At 35.2% G+C, this 18,623-nt stretch overlaps 2 pseudogenes across 2 annotated transcripts; one reads left to right on the top strand and one right to left on the bottom strand.

Moving 5' to 3' along the window:
• The first annotated feature begins 830 nt into the window (after window positions 1-830).
• On the top strand, window positions 831-4,068 carry LOC143557430 (nuclear intron maturase 1, mitochondrial pseudogene; annotated as a pseudogene). Its single transcript, XR_013139575.1, has 2 exons — window positions 831-964; window positions 1,433-4,068. The product of XR_013139575.1 is annotated as a nuclear intron maturase 1, mitochondrial pseudogene (transcript).
• Window positions 4,069-6,006: 1,938 nt separating this feature from the next.
• Window positions 6,007-9,331, bottom strand: LOC143557426 (putative amino acid permease 7; annotated as a pseudogene). Its single transcript, XR_013139574.1, has 7 exons — window positions 9,105-9,331; window positions 8,774-9,007; window positions 8,395-8,488; window positions 8,079-8,293; window positions 7,525-7,657; window positions 7,210-7,437; window positions 6,007-6,632 (listed from the first exon to the last, which is right to left on the bottom strand). The product of XR_013139574.1 is annotated as a putative amino acid permease 7 (transcript).
• Window positions 9,332-18,623: the final 9,292 nt, after the last annotated feature.

Here is an 18,623-nt window from a genome sequence, read left to right as displayed (position 1 = left end):
ACCTAGGGTTCTTCTGTGCAATATCATATTGACAAGGATTTGTGGTGCTTCTCCTTCTACAGCTAATCTTCCTTCACCTTGTAATCAGGTATTTTTACTCAGATTTTACCATTGACCGCCATTCACATTCATTTTTTTTACCGGTTAAAAGTGCATAACAAAATCGATTTCCATAATAATGAATATGTGTACAGTCCTGATTTTTAAGATGAGTTGAAATATCATCTTCATAAACATCAATTTTGTTAAATACAACTTGTACAGAAATTATCATTTATGAATCACCAGTTAAAGTCATGATTTGTAGATTCAAGGGCATAATAAAATGAAGGGATAAGAGATTTTCTTAAAAAAAAACTTAAATGTTGCTGCTACACAAGATGTGAAAGACGGGGTAGAAGAAAACAAGCTTCAGAATAGTCAACATCAGTAACAAGAATGGTGGTTACATTACACATCCTAAACCTTAGTTTTATGATAAACTCCAATTATCTAATTACTTAACTTCATGTTCACAAATATTGGTTATTTCTCAACTAAAAAAAATATTGATTGATGATCATAATTTTAGTTTCAGCCTTCTTTTTTTAGAGCCATCTAATCCTACAATTAAACAAAAATAATATACTTATTTTTTGGTTATGCTAGGGACTAAGGTTGATTGTTTAGCATAAAATCACACTAAAATGTATGAACAAATTAAGGTGCAGCGTAATATTTGAGTATTCACATGACGGTCTTCCTTTTAGCTGACAAACCATATTCAACTACATGTAAGTCGAAACATACAGCCGACATATGTTTTAAATTAATACTTCTAACTCCTCTGCATTAGGTACTGTGTGAACACATCACCGATAGACGATACAACTGATGTGGTTTGCTTCAAGGAATAAACGAGACAGATGGTCGGGCCAGGACATAATCATTACACATGGAGACACAGATCCTAAAATACTTCCAGGTTTGATCCAATCCAGTAGTAGTTTACAGTTTATTTATGGTTTTAAAGTTGTTTTTTATGTAAAAGATAAGGCCAACAGACCCGCCACGAAACTTAAACAGTTGACCGTGGAGTTCTGAAATCGATCGTTAAAAAAACTAAATTGGACCTTCTAATTACCGCACACTTCAGGTGGTGTACGGTTAGCTTTCGGGACTGTTGGAGTTTTGGGTGCGCAACCAATATGTTGGGTTTCGAGGTTCTTTATAAGTGAAATTGAAAATTTCAATAATTACATCGTTCGATTTGTTAGAAAAAAACAAGACATGTGTTTAGGGTCATTTTTATGGATTGAAATCCAGAATATGTTTTTTCTTTAATGTTTTTCCTTTTTTTGTTATTAGTTTTTATTGTAGTTGATAGATTGAATGTATGGTTATATGTTTATGAGTGCTTTCTTGAAGACGTTTTGCTGTGTGATTGAAACAGATTTGGCGTGCCTTTGTTTACTATTGAAAGTGATTAGCCGCCATGCATTCTTTAAGGTACGTGATCAATAATCATCGAGGACAACTGAAGCACGAGGTATTTGTTAAAGCTCATCAAGTTTGCAAGTAGCAAGTTCAGAAGGCATACCGATCAAACAAAGTTCCCCCCTGCCCCCGCAACGCGGTGCATAGCCAATGTCTCTTAGGACTAAACTCAAACACCTTACCTGCACCTTCTCACACCTCTCTACTCCCCACCGCCACCGTCATCAACAACCACCCAAACAAGACCCACACTCCCCCCATTTCAAGTCCTCTCCGATTTATGGATCAAAACCTTCACAACCCGAAGCCAAACCCACTTCTCCAACCTCACCGGTTTCATCTCCAAACTCGACCTATGAGTCCTAGCGTACCAACGCACCTGCGCCCGCTTCACCGGCTCATACCCAGCCAGACACGCTGTCCAGTCCCACGTCCTCACCAACCTCCTTTCCCTTCGAAACGCCGTCTTACAAGGTCAGTTTCAATGGAACATGAAAACCAAGCCTTACATTCAAAACCCTAACGATAAAACCCATGTTTCAAAGCTCTCAAATCGAAAGCTTCGGATGATTTCGACATCCAATGACCCTCCGTTTCAAGATTTTGTGGTCCAAGAATTGCTTTTGATGATTCTCGAGCCGGTCTTTGAGGCGGGGTTTTCCCCAAATCGCACGCCTTTCGCCCGAAAAGGAACGCGCATACGGTGATTTGAACGATTCGGAGTAATTTTGCAGGGTATGTTTGGTTCTTGAAAGGCGATTTAACCGAAATGTTTGATAGTTTAGATGCCAATTTGCTGATCGAGTTTGTTGAAAAAGGTGTTACGGATCAGAAAGTATTGGTTTTGATCAAATCCGGGTTAAAAGGAGCGTCAAAGTCGGGCTTGATGATGAAAAGATTAAGAGGAAAAGAAACAAGAAAAAGGGTTTGAAGAGGAAGAAAGTTCTTGATGAAAACGAGGCGAAACCCGACCCGTATTGGCTAAGAACATTTTATGATTTTGCACCTGTGGAGGCTGCAAAGGTACCTAATTATGGTTATTGTGGAATATTAAGTCCTTTACTTGCTAATATTTATCTTAATGAGTTAGATCACATGATGGAGGACAAAATCCAAGAATTTTGTTCTACATGCAATGATAGTTTTGTCATTAATGATCATGGTAATCATACGCCGTCATGGCCCGAGTTTGTACGCGGGGGTCGGAAAGATAAATCCAAAAAGATGGATTACATTCGTTACGGTGGTCATTTCTTGATAGGAATTAGAGGGTCAAGAAAGGATGCGTTGGAGATTAGGGATTTGATAATCGAGTTTTGCGAGAATAAGTACGCGCTAAAGTTAAATGAATCAAAGATCGAAATTGAACATGTAAGCAGAGGGGTTCAGTTTTTGGATCATGTAATCGGTCAAAGAGTGATATATCCAACTATTCGGTTTGCGTCAAGCGGTGGTCATATCGTGAGTCAAAAAAGTGTTGGGATTTTGCTTTCGGTTACTGCGAGTTTGCAGCAATGCATAGGCCAGTTTAGACGGCTTAAGTTTGTTAAAGGGGATAAAGATCCCGAGCCATTACCGTGCACTCCAATGCTTTATTGTGGTCAAGCACAAACGAATGCACAGATGAATAAGTTTCTTGAAACAATGGCTGATTGGTATCAGTATGCAGATAACAGAAAGAAGGTTGTTGGTTTCTGCGCGTATGTTATTCGAAACTCGGTGGCTAAATTATATGCTGCTAGGTATAAGATGAAATCAAGGGCTAAGGTGTTTAAGAAAGGATCATGCGATCTTAGCCGTCCACTTAGGCAGAGCATGGATAATAGGACTCTAGAGTATGCTGATTTGTTGAGATTGGGTCTTGCTGATGCGATTGAAGGGGTTAGGTTCTCGCGTATGAATATGATTCCACCGTGTGATTATACCCCATTTCCGAGGAGGTGGGTCCCGGATCATGAACAGGTGTTGCTGGATTATATAAAGTTGCAGGATTTGAAGTTGTTTTGTGAGTTGCAAAGATCAGTGAAAGAAGGAAGGCTGTGTTTGCCTCAAGACATGCTTGGTGAGATTGTGTGGGATTATAAAACTATTGGAGCACGAAGTCTAGGGTTTCAAAGAGGAAGACGGAGTCCTTTCGAATCGGGATGCTAAGTTTTGTATGAGGTATGCACATGTTAAGAGTTTTAAAATTGAGTGTATATTGTCATGTTGTAATGTCACCGAATGAGTTTTAACTGTTTTAAGGTTAGTGTTAGCTCATAAGCCTATAGACAGAAGTCTCTTTTAGTTACAGAATATACAAATTTTGGCTTTAGAGCTGTAATTTTTTAGAACAAAAAAATAAGCATCTTATGTAGTTATGTGCAAGCATAAAGATTATAGTTATCTTTTCTTCATGTATTTCCTCATTTTCTTTTGTATGTATTCCCTCATGTGCGAACATAAAATCCACTCGATCTGGCTCATAGGGATGATTATGAATGAAATAGAGAAGCATACGCTATTTATTTTGGGCAAAATCAAATGTAAAAATTGATAATGATTATTAATTCATGAGAGTGTGATATAAGGCTATGTGTAGTGGAGGGGCTACAAATTGGACGAATTACGACATGTGGCGTCCAGTCAGTAAAGGGTCGAATTTTGTTTTTGGGGTGTAATAGTGTTATAGCTCCCTCCAGTATCATGTCACCATTTTTTATTATTTTCTTTTAATAATTAAACTAAACAAATAAAAACTCATTAAATTATATATAATTAAATAAAAATACATTAAAATTAAAAAAGAAACATTAACAAAAAAAAATAAAAAACTAATATCCATAATATTCGTGTACTTTTTTAAGTCGTTGTCGTTGCAATAATGCGGCCTCTTCGTGTTCACCGTCCACTATGAGGGATTCGTAGTCTTCTTTCTTTTGTTTTAGTTGAAGCGTCTGGGCTACCATTCCCTGATATTCGGTGGTTGCTTTCATGTCGTTTCCCATACTCACAACATGTGTTTCGAAATGACCGGACACCTCGTTTAGCTGCTCGGCTTATTATTTACTAATTATGAACATATAGTTATAATAAAAAAATAAATTTGTGTACCTAGGATAGCTCGAACAACGTCTGAATAAGATTGGTTTTTAGTTCCACTAACCGGATCAGGAGGAGACCTGTAACAATCTGATAAAAGAAACGAGGAAACATGTGTTACAAATGCAAAACCAAGCAATGCAATCGGTCCTCCAATCCAACCGAGCTGAGCCGTGCTCCAAGCCAGCGACAAGACAACAGAAACAATAACCGCAGTTATTATATGTGCAACCTTAGTCCATAACGTGCCTGCAGGTTTCAACAAAATCTTTTCAGACCGGTTTCACTAAAATTCCATAAAAGTTATCATTTTTACCCGTTCTTATCGAGTTGTCAATATCAATGGCGGAAGCTGCAGCTACACATTGGTCTTCTACTGCCGGCTCCACGAAGAACTTGATTGGTGTCGCAGACCTACGTTTAACTGAACTGAACTAAACTAAACAGGTCCTTTTATTGTATCTTGTAAAGATTCTTGGACATGTGCTACATACAACTGTTTAGCTAATGTGTCAAGAATCTTGGCTCCTATTGGCTCTCATTTGGTTAGATTACTTAAAATGTCGTTTGAAGTTTAATTTGTGTTAAAATCCAATAACTTTTTTGTGGTTTTTGGATCGGCATAAAGTGGAAAGAAGAAAGTGTTGGTAAAATGTTAGTGAACTAATTTTGTACTTAAATAATTGTATTTTATGTACAGGAGCTACATAGATAATTATTTATGGCTTTGTGTTCTACAATGTGAGAGACTACGAGCATCACAACAAACCAAACAACGATGATAATTTTGCCGGTGGTTGGTTAACAGATTTGGGATGCAGTTCTGAAGATGGTCGTGTGTCGGGTGTCTTTAAGTAAATGGCAAAGTGTGGGGTGGAAAAGTTTAGTCTTTTGGTCAGAAGGATGTTTTGTAGGTAAGTGGCGGTGTGGAGGGCTTCTACCCAGAAAGTTGGTGGTGAGCGGGCCTGGGTAAGGAGGCTGCGAATGATGTCATTTAGGCATCGGAGAATACGCTTGGCATGTTCATGCCCGTTTTGTTGGGATGTTTGGGGGCAAGACAACCGGAAAACAAGGGCGTGTTGGGTGGCAAAGGATTTGAATTTGAATTCGTTTTTGTCAAATTCTCCTCCTAAGTCGCATTGAAAATATTTTATTTTCCATTTAATACCGAGTAAAAATTAGGTTGTGAAATTAGGAAAAGTCGTAAAAGTTTCTAATTTCTATTTCAACGGATAAACCCAGGTCAAGTGTGAGAAGTTATCGATTAACATCATATAGTATTTATAACCGATTTACTTGAAAATTGGGGAGGTCCAAAGATCACAAGGAACAATATCAAATGGTGCAAAAGTAACAAAATTGAACCATAACACGATAACCCTATTTTTATAGACAATTAACATGAATGACATAAAGAAATTGGTAACATTATAACTATTTTTAAAAAATAAAAAAAACTATAAATAAATTAATAATCATTCTTGCAGGTGTTAGTGGATACATCATCCTCATCTTCATATTTTGCTTGATTTATATTGTATCTTAATTATTATGTCCAACTGAGGAATAAATAGTAGAACTGCATTCAAGTATTCAAGTAACTCTGATAATTAGTCTAATAGAAACTATAGTCATAAGATAAAATAATAAGCCATGCATAATTGCATTTTCACCACTTCATCTTTGCTTCTATGAGTCCAGCCACTGACCCGACTAATGCCACCAACGATACCACCATCAAAACACCACTGAATATCCTAAGTAGCACCCATTTCCGGCTCCAAGCTTCCACCTTTTTTTGCACAATATACATCTCTACTGGAAAATATATGGCCAGTGGCCATAGATTCAATCCACCTAACACACCCAGAACCTCATTGAAGTATGGGAACACCAACACGACTCCAGTTGTTGTTGCCACGTATACTGTTCTGAAACATAATCTGAACACGTTGAACCGAAAAACTGGTAATAATGGCAGCTTTATTTCATAGAATCTTTTCAGAAGTTGGCTTGTTGGGGTACTTTTCCGTTGCCCATCTGTCCGCAATTGCATATACTGGCTGGCTGTATAGCTGTTGTTTGAATTCCCAATAGGTTGAGTTAGTCATTGTTTACAAATATCACAATGTTGACTTTTAAGGTCAACTAAAAGATAAGGATTCGATTTCTTTTGTTAAACTCAAATAAAATATTATTTAAACTTATAAGTAATGGTCAAGAAAGATAATAAACTCCATTTTGATTCAATTTAGAGGTGAAAAGTTCGATTGTTCATGACGAACTAACAGTTTGACTTTTGAAGTCAAACCAAAGGGTAGAAAATTCATGTTTTGATGAACTATGTAGTCTTTTAGAAGAATCTTGATGACTACACCAAACCTAAATATAAAGTAATATGTGTAAAATAATTTTGGTCAGGAATGTTTTTTATCAAACCCATATCATTTCATTCTGAAAAGCTATAGCTTTGACCAGAAAAGTCAGATGGTAGGTCAGTTTGACTTTTGAAGTCAAACCAGCAGTTAGACATTTCAAATTTTATAATGACCGAAAATCGCTTAAAAGAGAAATATTTGTCAATAGATTTTTAATTAAACCGATATCAATTTCAACCCGCAAGTCATTTTATGTGAAGTAATGAAGGTTTACCTGATATCCTCCTACTAGATGTACTATAATGCACGCGTTAGCAAAGGCGACGAGCCAATAAGGTTCATAAAACCCGAATCCCGTCAAGAGGTTTCCCGGTGTATCTTTCCCAAATGCAGCATACCCGAAACACCCACATCCAAGGTGGAAAAAACTCGTCACAAGAATTGCGATTGCCGAAGCGCGTTTCGTAACCTTGTTTTCTGCTGGTGGTGACCTCACAGTATCCTTTAATACACCAAAAACATTATTATCTTATACATGTGTATAACACAATTAAAAGTAACCAATCTTGAACAAAGATTAATTAATCACCTGAATTTCTAAAAGAAGAAGAGCGTATGGTATGCGAACGCTATGTCCCCAAGTGCTTGAAAAGTTAGCCACACCTTGTGAACTGCACTAACACCCGGGACTCCTGTAATGCTCCAAGCAATCTTGCCATTTTCTGCGGTTTTCACATAATCATACGTTTTCAATATGCCAATAAACACACTAAAAACCAGAGTGGGGATAGAAATATAAATGGCCGGAGCTATACAAACATCCCTGACATACTATCTAGACGTCACCAACATGTCATAGAGTAAAATGGTCCATACAGGCCGTATGACAGGAGACAATGTGTTAGGGACAATTCATACAGGCTCGTATGATTTGTTGATTGACAAATAAATGACTGATGTTACAACTAACAAAATCATACGGCCTGTATGAACATTTTTTGTCCTATCATACGACATGTATGACATGACATGCTCTTGTGTGCAAATTTGACACATCATACGACCCATATGATACGACAGACACACCAATATATTTTTGGAGCTAGTGTTTGTATAGCATCACCTAAGTAAAGAAATTTGTACCAATTACTTGAGCAACACCAAGCCCAAAACCAATAGAAGCGTAACAAAACGACATTGTGGCTGCAACGACCGACACCAAAACCATGCTGTGGAAATCCGGAATCTGTGACATTAAAATCTGCACTAGTCCAAACAACAGCATAAAGTAGTTGCCACCATAATCGCAATCCGCATTGCGTCCTTCTTTATGGTAACAATTAGCTTTCAAAATCGCCCTGATGAATTATCAACAACGAACAACCTTAAACTCACCATTCATCAAGAAAACATGTAAATACTAAAACTCATATTAGTAACCAACTAACTAATTAACTACCTCATACAAGTCGAAGTTGTTATCACATAAGCAATCCCAGTTACATAAAAACTCACATACTGAAAAAAACCGCATACCCATGCTTGTTTTTCGCCTGAAAAACACACCATTTAGTACTTACCAACATAAGGGTGATATCTGGTACAAATAAAAATTAATATACCAAATATACAAATAACTAGAGTAATTATTATTATACAGTTTTGAACTAACATAATTTGAAAACAAAAAAATGTAGTAAAGTAATAATAAATACTTAGTTCAAAAACTGTAAAATAATAATAATAATAATAATTATTTACAGTAGCATAATTATTCTAGTTATTTGTACGTTTATGCTAATCAGCACATATAATAAAAAAAAAATCAAATTATGTACCTAGAATAACTCGAACAGCATCGGTAAACGACCGGTTTCTAGCTCCAGTAACCGAATCAGGAGACCTGTAACAATCCGATAAAAGACACGAGGAAACATACGTTACAAATGCAAAACTAAACAAGGCAATCGGCCCTGCGATCCAACCGAGCTGAGCCGTGCTCCAAGCCAGTGACAATACACCCGAACCAATCACCGCGGTAATAATATGCGCAACCGTGGACCATAACGTGCCTGCAAGTTAATAATATCAACAAATATTTTTTCAGACTGGTTTCACTAACAAATAAGTAATAACCACAAGTCCCATAATAATAATAACTTTAATTACCTGTTCTTATTATTTTGTCATCATCATTTGTATATACTTGTTCAACTTCTACTGCCATGATCTCCACCAATAATTTGATTGGTGTTGAAGACGATGTTTTACTGAACTAATAACGTCGGTTTCTTTATAATTCGTTACCTAAATATTATTCTTGGGGTCCTTAATGTCACGTGTCGTCAAATTTTTAAAAGCTACTTTAACTTTTGTGATAAAGTACAAAAACTCTTTTCTGGTTTTTGGATCGACATAACGTTGAAAGAAGAAGTTAAATGATAGATATGGCATGAACCGCCATAAATGGAAATAGTTCCTCACGTTTTAATGTTTATCGATAGTCGTGTATATTATTATTATTATTACTACTACTCTTTATAGCTAATAAAACTAGAGAGATGTTTGTGCGATACGATAGAAAACACGTAAATAAGTTGTTGATCACGTAACAACTAAATTAGACTAAAAAGAAGTAATAGTAATTATAAGAAATATAGAATTGCAATGATATAGAAACACATTCTGTTGATAACAATGAATAGGATATATATACAAATAAGCAAATTAATGCCTATCATAATACAGTTACAATATAAGAATAGTGATGGTAACAAACATTCTATATTTGGATCAATCATTCCATGTGCGTAATGTTGAGATTAGGATGGAGATATTCAAATTTAATTTGAATTGAATGTAAAATCCTTAATAAACAATTCCATAATCAAATTAAATAAATAGAAGAATAATGTTTTGTTATTATGGATTTTTTTTCTTTCAAAAGATTATTAACGTATAAAAGGTATTTAAAGTTGTAGCTTTTAGATAACTAAATCTTGGGTAATGAAGAGGCACAACTGTAATCGTTCTTTAAATAATCACAAACTTCGTAGATGATTGTGCCTAAAAGATAAATTTGTCAGCTTATAAACTATTAACCACAAGAAGTGTTACTGAATTAGAAATTAGTATTTTTTAAAAACGTTGACTTTTTTGTGTTTTTAGGTCATCGTGCTTCTTACATTGGAGAGCTTTGTTGATACTCTGACCAGACTATGTTGTTTTAACCGGGCCAACGCCAACTTCAAAGTTTGGCTTGGGTATTCTCTGAAAAATCATACCGCTAACTATCACTTAACAATCGTTGTGTTGCTATAAATACATTATAATATAATAGTTAGTTGTATTAGTTAACATGTCCTTGTATTATACATTATAATATATACTAAAGATATTTTTGTTGCACCTTCATGTAAAAAGCACAACATTTTGCTTGCATTATCCTAAAATAATGCATGTTTTGTGTTTAGTAGATTTTGAATTTCATTTATATTTAATATTTTTATTATAATTACTTAAGGTTACTATTTCTATAATGTTACAGTTGGTCTTCTGCTCTAATGATATAAGAATGATGATTAAGCCCTAGGATACTACGGTTATAAGTTTAAAACCTAAATCGAAGGTGTTTTGTAACATCCAAGAAATTCCTGTTAAGTTTTGCCGTTATTTTTTCCAGGTATCGCGTTTATGTAAACAATTTTGATCAACAATATAAACGGAAAGGATTCACAAATACTACCCTTTTCAATTTCCCTTTGATTTTAAAGCTTATACAAACTGAGGGGCCATTTCTACCAAAATCCCATACTTAAAATGAATCTCGTACGCCTAGCATTTTCCCATACGCCCGCACCGGAATAAACTCTGCATACACCATCACTTCATGCGCGTAGTCCTTCATACGCATGGCAGTAGTCCTTCATACGCATGGCAACTCCCAGACACATGGAGCTATAGTAACATGGTCGATTTGTGGTTTCAATGTAATGATCAATTGATCAATACACCAATTTATACCCAACCTGAAACAAATCAACGGTTAAATCAAGTTGATTACACATAAATTTGCATTCTTCCAAATTTAAGATGCTAATCAATTCACAATAAACCCACTTTATTAGCATAAACAAAGTAATAATTCATAAACCCACTTATGAATGGGGTATTATATTCTTTGCTTTATTACTCTATACCAAACGCTACCTATATGATTCTGATCAATTGGTCACAAATAACCTGACTATAAAACCCAAACACGGTTCATTCATCATCATAAACATCTCCATACGTCCAATTTCACTTCAACAACATCCGCACAGTCGAATTTTGACTTACCAAATACTCAAGACTTTTGACCATTCAATTCATCCATAGCTATAAACAAAGACCTATGTGTAACATCCTAATTTCGGTTTTATTAATATAATAAATATCGTCTATTTTATAGTGGGTCGTTATCGGTTTAGAGAAATAGAACACGAGTTGGGCTAGTGTTGGGTTAAATGGATATGGATTATGGACTTGGATTATGAAAGAAAGAGGAAAGGACCATGGGCCTAAGCCCATGATCCATAATTATATAAACCATTAATCCCTCATTTAATTCATTCTCACACATTCCATACACCACCCAAAACACACACTTAAGATTCTCTCTCTAGTTCTCTCTCTCTCTAAACCGATATCAAGAATGAAACCAAGAACCGACCCGAGGTAATGATAGTATTTTATTGTTTGAGCTTAAATCCGTTAGATATAATCATGAAACGACGAGCCGACACCGTTAAACCGTTTAAGTCACGAGATCCGGGTGGATTCGGGTATAAACCGAACCTATGATGAGCTTAGGAGTCACCCTAGCTCAGATCTGGATTGAACGGGACGAAAAACGGTGAAAAACGAGCTAAAACCCGTTTTTCCGGCGAAATCGCGTTTTTCCGGCGGCTTTCCGGCAATGACGGCGCCGGAAAGGCGGCGCCGGAAAAGGTTGGTACGAGGTTAGCGATGTCAGGGAATGTTCTGACATTCCCTGACCTAACCCTAATTCGCTAAGGGTAATTAGCGAAGTAGGTGTGATTCGCCAGCCGATTCGCTAAGGAAAGATTAGCGAACTAGCATATCATTCGTCAGGGAAATAAGGGCGAACTAGGCCATTCGCTAAGGCCATTCGCTAAGGGAGGGACGAATGAACCCCCTTCGTTATAGGGTTCATTCGTTGACCAGATCAGTTCGTTAAGGTCCAATTCGCTATAAGGACCAGTTCGTTAAAGTCCAATTCGCTATAAGGACCAGTTCGTTAAGATGCCTGATTCGTTACAAAGGCAGATTCGCTATAATGGCTAATTCGTTATGAATTCCCATTCGTTAAGAACTGAGTGACGAATTAGAACTTTGAAAGAATGACAGAACAGTCCCTGGACTTAGAAAAGAATGATTTAATTACAAATAAACCCTTGAACTTTTAAGTAGCATATTAACCCCAGCCAGGGGCTCTGCCCCTTGGACCCCGCTAGGGGCTGTCGCCCCTAGAACCCCGCTGCCAGGGGCGCTGCCCCCGGACCCCCGTTCGTTGAGGGTAATGATTAAACTAGAAAGGCGATATGTATAGTGATAGTTTACTAAAACATATAATTATTATACAGTTAGTCGTGCATAGCTCAAGAAAGGAATAACCGTAAACGGTGAACGCAACCGCATTGAGGTGAGTTTCTAGCCCCACTTCTTTGTTATGTTTTCGAGGCTGTGTGCATACTTGATGTGATAGTTAATACACTTATCTTAAGTGGTAAGTGTATGCCCTATATGATCTATGTATGATGATTGCTTGACGGTGCGTGAACGCTCTTCGGATATTGCATGAACCGTCAGGTGGTAGTTAAGATATGATTGATAAGTATGATGAAAGATATGATGTATGTATGAATATATGAGGTATGCATAATGTATGTATGTTATGATGATGGTACGTGAACGCTCTTCGGAGATTGTACGTATTGTCAAGGAAAGTATGTATGAACATGTACGGTACAGTTACACGAAACAAAGGGACCAGACCCTAATAATATCTGTGATGTTAGGGACCAGACCCTTATAATATCTGTGATGTTAGGGACCAGACCCTTATAATATCTGTGATGTTAGGGACCAGGCCCTTATAATATCTGTGATGTTAGGGACCAGACCCTTATAATATCTGTGAGGTTATAGGGCGAAAGGCTCTTTAAAACGTATAATTATGTATGTAAAGGAAGTGTGAAGGTAAGAAGAAAAGTATATGCACTTACGTGTGTATGTAAGAAAGTTAAGAGGTTAAGTATGAAATGTAAGAAGGTATTGTATGATTATGTGATTAACTAGAACTCACTCAGCGTAGCTGACTTTTAGTATGCACGCAGGTGAGTAGGATGAGGCATCTCGCTTGAGGAGACACGTGGCACTGAATAAGGGGCTGGCATCGGAAGACTCAAGACGTTTAAGTTTAATGTTTTGTTTATTTTGAAAGACAAGATGTTGTTTTAAGACAAGAGGTGTTTTGTTATGAAATGTTTTATGAAAGCTTTTATATTCCGCGAATGTTTTAATTAACTCTGATATTTAGAACTGCGTTTATGAGTAAATCCAACACGAAAGTAGGGCTACCGGGAACAGGGCCTTACACTATGTCAAGCAATTGATAATCTAATTCTAGAATTAGGGTTCTTGACAAATTGTGATTTCTGTCCATGCACATGTGGCTTTATAAATTGTTAATAATTATATAAACGAAGTGGAATTCATGAAAACTTTTATTAGATATCTAATTTTATTAACAACTTCTAAATAAATTGATAAGGTTAAAATACAAATTACAACAAAAATGAGAATGATGAGAAGAAATCTAATTTATTGATCCTATATTTCGATGGTGGAGATTAATTTATGAATAAAAATTGATGAGAATGATATTAAGGTAATCACTTACTTATGATAACTTTCTTTCTCCACATGCAAGTCACATGTCAATCTCCTTATCATCTTAAAAACGTTCATAACTTTTTCATATGACATTTTTTATAAAAAAATTCACCATAATTAAAAGTGTTTTTTTATCTTTAATATGAATATCATATTGTTATATAAAAATAAAAAAAATTAGTGTTTTTTTTGTATTGTGTTATTTAGTTGTTTATTGTGTTTTTAATTGGGTTTTTCTATGCTATAGATTTTGGTCACTGTGTTTTTCAATTGGTACTCGTATTAAAGATAAAAATTAAAACAAAGATATTGTGTCTTTGTGCTCAACATTTGTCTTTCTACTTATGATTGTCTTTTAGTCATTGTGTAATATGTTCATTGTCTTTTGTTCAGAATTAACATGTGTCATTCACTTAATTTGAGAAATATAGTATTATGTTCATTGTGTATTAGGTTCAAGTCATTGTGTAATATGTAGTTTCCATTGTGTTTTACGTTTCAGGTCATTGTGTTATATGTATTCACCAAATACTAATGTGTCTTACGTTTGAGGTCATTGTGTTACATGTATTCATCATTGTGTTTTAAGTTTCAGGTAGTTGTGTAATATGTATTCATCATTATGTTTTATGTATTAGATAATTTGTTTGTATTTTTCATTATATTTACATATTGTTATTACAAAATGGTGTTATTGGTATTTAAAAAAAACACAATGATGAGGTTAAAGACATAGTGATAAAAATAACACAATAGCAAACAGAAAGATATAATGGTAAGCAAAAAGACATAATGACGTAATTTTTTTTATATTTTTATAAAACAAAATCATACTTATATTAAAGATTAAAAAAGGCTTGTTATTATGGTGAATTTGTTTTTAAGAAAAAATATCATATGAAATAATTTTAGACGTTTAAAATGATAGGAGAATTAACATGTGACTTGAATATGGAGAGAGAAAATATGTATAATTACTTTTATACATTTTTTTCATTTGGTCTCAACTAACAAATGTCAATTAATTATGAAATCTCACACTTCTCGTTTTTGTAGAATAACTCAACCATTAGATAACAACATAATAATTAATTTGAAAGATGGGGTATTAGTTTTTAATACTCCTAACTTTCACCAATTGGTCGATATCACTCCCAACTTTCGATTTGTTATACGTCACTCCCAACTTTCAACCTATTTGTTTTTGTCACTCCCTCGCTAACAGATAACTAACGTCGTTAGTGGAGATGCTGGCATGTTATTTTTTAAATTACATGGCATGCTTATGTGTAATTCTTTTTCAAATTCTAGAATTCCAAAAATCCAACAACCAACCATATTCTACCCCCCACCCTCACCCTAATCAACAACCATACCACCACCAGCACCACGATTTGAACGACCGCCACCACCTGAATCACCGTCACCATCTATTTATTTTCTCCATCTCTCTTGATCTACTCTCTAAGTTGGAGGATGTGTGCGAGTGATGAGAGCAGGCAGTGAGACAACCATGGAATAAGTTTTTTTGACAAAAATGAGACAAAGTTAGTCAAGCAAATCATCGTCATTGTTGACATCCACAATGATTTTCAATCTGAAGCGCCCCTTTTACCTTTTTTTTGTCGCCCTTTATCTATATTCCCCTTTCCCCCGTTTTTCCGATCACCACCTAATTTGTAGAGATTTCAGATTTGTTCTTCATTCAGGAAATTAGGGTTTGATTTTGGGTTGTAATTGCCATAGATTGTGTCTATGGTGAAGAAAGATGGGTAGTGTGGGGTGTGAGTGGCGGCAGCGGTGGTTGGAGCTGTGAAATCAGGCCTAGGAACACTCGTTCAGGTGACGTGATGCGCTGGTGAATGACTAGGTGTAAGTCTGGAGAGAATGTGGGAAAGACGATTAGGGAAATCTAGACTTTTTTCACGAGAGTAGACGGCAGTGCTACGACGGTTGTTTTACTTGTGGTGGCTGAAGGAAAGGGGTGGGTGAGTGGTGGGGGTGGAGATGGAGGTGGCTAGGTAGGTGGTGGTGGTTGTTAGGGTTTTTTGGATCTGGAAGAGAAGATGAAATGATGAGATGAAATTATGAATTTTCTATAAAGTGTATTTTCCATGTAGGCTTGCCAACCTAATTATAAAAACGTCCACGTCAGCAAGAACAATGTCATGTCAGTAAGAACAATGTCACGTCAGCAAAAAAATCTAACGGAGTTAGGGTCCGTTAAGTTCGTGAGTGCCCGAAACAAATAGAGTGAAATTTGGGAGTGGTATGTAACAAATCGAAAGTTGGTAGTGATATCAACCAACATGTGAAAGTTGAGAGCATTAAAAACCAATATTCCTTGAAAGATTGATTATTAACTTTTTAAATGTATATGTATAATCATTTTAGTAAAATATTTTATGACAAAACACTAGATAATTAATTAAATTAAAAATAAATACTATTTCGAAAGGCGTCGTTCTGGAAAAATCCCCCACGTGTGGCCTAGTGGTAGGAGGCTTAGGTTCTTCAGTGGAGACCCAAGTTCGAATCCCACTTGTTTCACTTTTGTGTGTATATTGACAATGAAGTATTTGAGCTAGGCCTAGTGTAAAAGTTATCAGTTCGAACCCACAGTCCACTCGGGTTTTCGTCCTACCGTGTGTTATGCCAAAGAGTTTTGCTCTTGTGATTGCATAACGACTATCAACTAGCAGTCGGTGGTATAGTTTCCCGGGGGAACGCCAAAGCCAAACTCTGAAGGTAGCGTGAGTCCGATTAAGACAACATAATTTGGTCAGAGTGAGATATCGGGGCTCTCCAAATTTGAAAAATACGATAACCTAAATACAATAAAGTCACGCAATAAAAAAACAAAGAAAGCTTAAAAGAGACGCTTATTTAGTAATAACTCTAAACACGTTTGATTTATGTACTTTGTACATTTATAAATCATTTTTACAATTTTAAAATGATTAACATACACATTAACTTGATTACTTTAAACACATTTTTAACCAAGAACTGTGAACAATCCTGAATTCATCATAGAATCCCTAAGATCCCTATTGCACTTAGTTGCATGTACAATCTTGAACTCGTTATTGATATATCATACATTCATAAGAATAGGTAAATCTTTTGAGATTCTCCACCACATTCAATCAAATTCGATCCTAAGACTAGTTATCGCCTCTTTAATCGATGTGAGTTTGCATATTCCCTTTCTACTTTTACGCTTTTCGGGTGAAACATGCAATATACTCAATCACGTACACACTTTATTTAATGCAATTCAATCTTATGTTTATATGCAATACTAGGTTATTGACCCGTGGGCGTCACGGGTGGAAAATATAAATCATGTAACATCCACACGTTTCTAGCATTAACTGATATATAAATCATGTAAAAACATAACATTCAACTAAAATAACATCCATTTTATAATTATAAATTAGTAAATAGTTCCTTATAAACCACACTTGTAGTATTATTTATAACTTTACCTTCCTTGTCTAATATAAGCATTTTAACACCGTCTCTACTCTTCACTGATGATAAAGCCACATATAGTTGACCATGTGTAGACACCGGTTGTCCGGTTATCGCAGGTATATCACTTGCTAGTGATTGGCCTTGACTTTTATTAATGGTTATTACAAAACAAACCGCAGCAGGAAACTGTCTTCGTTTCAACTTGAATGGTAGTTTCTTATCCTAGAAGAAGTTAGACCATTACGAGTTATATAAGTGTAAAACCCAATGTTAGTACTTGAAATAATCTTTGCTTCGATAAAAAGCCTCCCCAAGTTAATTACTTTTAATATGGCTCCGTTTCATAAACCGTTCTTCTGATCTTTATTCCTTAGTAACATTATTGGCACACAAACTTTTAGAATCAATCTATGATTAGGCATACCGGACATCTTTAAACCACTTAGAAAATCCTGTGAGTGTAATGCTGGATCAAAACAAGGACCAACACTATTATTGTCTATACTATCATAACTAAGATATTCTACTTCTTCTTCGGAAAACAAAGACAAAAATTTGTCATTAATGTCTTGGACAACATCATCTAAAGGTACAAGTATGGCCATTTTTTGAAAATATGAAATATCATTAAAAATTTTCAATAATGCTGGATATACAAAATCAATCAGATCAGAAATATGATTGGGTGAATCACCAATCAAAAGATCATCTGGTATATCTATAATGATGTTGTTGTATTTATAAATAATGAAATGCAAATGTTGTATTTATATATAAATGATAATTTTACATGAATAATAAGACATTATAACTTATTTGAATCAAATACAAAAACATACAAAGACTAACAAAGATAATGAAAAATTAATATTTTATAACTTATATCATGAGTACAATAATAAGCAAACAAAGAAACTAGTCTCCAAATCAACAAACAATTTTTCAATTTTGATTCAACAAAACTTCTATCTCAATGTTGATTCAAAAGATGAACTTTATCTAAGACATTTATTACACATCAATAACGTAATGTTTATTACTCTAAGATAGTATCCGTGTTTATTTACACATCAATTTAAATATTTGTTGCACGTCAATGTTAAAAGATGAACAATATCTAAAACATTTCTTTTTATAAGTATATTTTAAATTTATGTTACAAAACAAACTGTTATGACAATCTAAAACCTAAATATAATCTTTCATAATACTATAATTAATTGATCATCAAAATTAAGCTTTAAT

The sequence above is a fragment of the Bidens hawaiensis genome, unplaced genomic scaffold, assembly GCF_021521415.1.
Source record: "Bidens hawaiensis isolate Kalapana, Puna unplaced genomic scaffold, B.hawaiensis_p1.1 tig00018959_1, whole genome shotgun sequence".
Classification (NCBI taxonomy): Eukaryota; Viridiplantae; Streptophyta; class Magnoliopsida; order Asterales; family Asteraceae; genus Bidens; species Bidens hawaiensis.
This window is presented reverse-complemented; position numbering and strand designations above follow the sequence as displayed.